This window comes from Atta cephalotes, assembly GCF_000143395.1.
Source record: "Atta cephalotes unplaced genomic scaffold scaffold00019, whole genome shotgun sequence".
Lineage (NCBI taxonomy): Eukaryota > Metazoa > Arthropoda > Insecta > Hymenoptera > Formicidae > Atta > Atta cephalotes.
The window spans coordinates 3601100-3603773 of record NW_012130083.1 but is presented as its reverse complement, the minus strand read 5'-3'; positions in this window follow the sequence as shown (position 1 = coordinate 3603773).

Sequence of the window (2674 nt, the reverse complement as noted above, 5' to 3'; positions counted from 1 at the left end):
CACACACACACACACACACACACACACACACACACACACACACACACACACACACACAGAAATAACCTCTCCCTTCCAATATTTCTGTTCCTAATTTTGTATCCATAATTTGATAATATCTCAGAGTGGCGTGAGCACTTTTAGCTCTGCCAGGGTCGCCCCACGCAGTGTCTCCGTGTGGACGCGCGTGTTATTAAGAAACGAAGACAAAAGTCCTCCTCCGTTCTCGGCGGCGCGGCCACGACCGCAAAACTGCACCACGACTGTGTTGTGCGTGTCTTTTGTGCTCGTTTCTCGTCCGCGAAAAGGATTCCCCTTTTTCTTTCACACCGGCGGGTATACACATGCGGATAGTATCGAAAAACCGGCTGGTTCACTTTGTTGCCAGGAGATAATGGCCGTGCGAATCGTAAATAAGGTAATAGGTCTTTGGAGAGCCCCGGGTACGAGGCCCAAAGATCGGATGACGTAAGCGGGAGCCTCTTAAGGCATCTTACATGCTTCCACGAGGAGCGAACATATTGGATATAAATCGTTCCTTCTCTTTCCTCCATCGACGGCAAATACATCGAAAACAAGAAGGCATGATTCTTAAGAACTTTTTTATGTTCTATTTTATTTGTGCTCTTTGCTGCAATGTTTGCAACATATACTTTATCACGTGATTTGTTTCGCTTCTTTAAAAAATTTCTTCGATGTCTACATCATTTCATATGTTCCTCTATTCTATATAATTCCTATTTCATATGCCTTTATCTCTCTCTTTTTCTTTTTTAAAAGAAATTATTGAAAGAGAGTGATTGTGACCAGTGTAGATGTAATGGCTTCTTTTAATATTTCTATTAGAGAGTGAATTCTAGTGAATATATTTATAACACAAAACCAAGTATCTAAAGGCTCAGAAAATTAAAATTGAAATAAGAAACGATGGACAATGAGCCAAGCATAATATTACAAAATTAATGTATTAATGAAAATTAAATATAATATATAACCCCCAAACGTTTCGGTTCACAGTGAACCATCCTCAGTGGATAAAAAGTTACAAAAATTCAGAATACATGTAACCACAAGACATGCTTCGATGAGATTTCTTTAAAAACTTGCCCTTCAGTAAAAAAAAGTGTAATTGATTCTCGTATATAAGTCCATAAATATATCGGAAGAAGGTCGTTCGCAATGGATAAATTTCCATAATAATGTTAAAGAAAAAGTGATAGTCTATTGTAGACAGAGTTCCAGTTAAGTTATTATATTTAAAAATAAGCTTAAATTAATATGAACAAGGTAAAAGTTGACAGACCGCAAAAGTAATTAAAATGGATGAAATTTATAAAATTTGTTCAGTTGCTCGCCCATTACCATGACCCTAATATGCCAATACACATAATAGTTATAGTTTATTATAACACATTTTTACTTTTAAGCATTTCGAAACGTTTTTGAGGTATATTTTAGCGTTTAATTTTATTTGGCTGCGCAGATTTCAAGTTATTCAAACTTGGTTAAACAATAGCACTGCATTTTGCTTATATACCCTAAATGTGCAGATTGTTTTTTTCAAGCTTTTTATATCAAAATAATTATTAAGTAAATCGATCATATAATACTATTGTTAACCTATAATTTATGTTAGACGTATTATAGATTTTTAGTATTGAACAGCTTATATGCGGAAAAAGTTACGTATAGACATTTGCATATATTTTGCAATATTTTACTTTTTGTTAATTTCATAATCAAATACTGTGCTTTAAACAAAACTAATTTTTAAAATCTATTTTTGTAGGAGGCCATTACTATCTGGATCTCTTCCATTATGCAATGTCACCACATTTTTATAAATATTGTGTCCTTAATAATAAATATTTCGTAACTTTGAGTCTAGAATCAATTGAATAACACTTCGACGAATATAATTATTAAGTTTTAAATTTAGATCGTAAATCAAGTTATTGTAAAATGTACATAAATGAGATGCCATAATACCATTGCACAGCTTTTTCTCCATTCAAAAATTATTTCTCCTCCCACAGAGATATTTCACTCTATTTCTATTTCCGTTTGACATTTATATTGGTTTGCAATTAAATTCTATAACTATTTGAAAATGATCCATAATTTTTAGCGCACACTAGATGAATTATAGACGAATACTCTTTGTGTATAGATGAAATCTACTTTTGCCGTTAATGGAAATAACACGACGGACGATGCAGCTCGAAGTCAGACGCCGGCTTAGCTGACGCAGCTGCAGTTGAATAAACATCGGCGCGTCGCGTCGGTGCGATGCGTGAAACGTCGGACAACGAGGCGAGTCGTCGAAACTTGTACACGTGAACGACTTGCGTACACACTTGCACACGCGACTATGCATCCTGCACAAATAACGAGGCCAGGCATCATCATCGGGAACGAGCATATGGATCTGCCGATTACGCGCGTGAACGGCTATTAAAAACGGCGGGAGGCCGAAGAAGGAGGAGAGGAATGAGAGAAAGATGAGCGAGAAGTAATCGCTCGTTACGACACAAAAAGTGGATATTGTATCCGCAGGCGAAAGAGGGAAAAAGAAATACGAGACGTTCATTTGGCAAAGAGAGCGCGCGAGTTCGAGGCGACGCGACTAAGTGCTTCGTCCTAATGGCAAACAAGTTTTTTCGCAGCGAGAGGG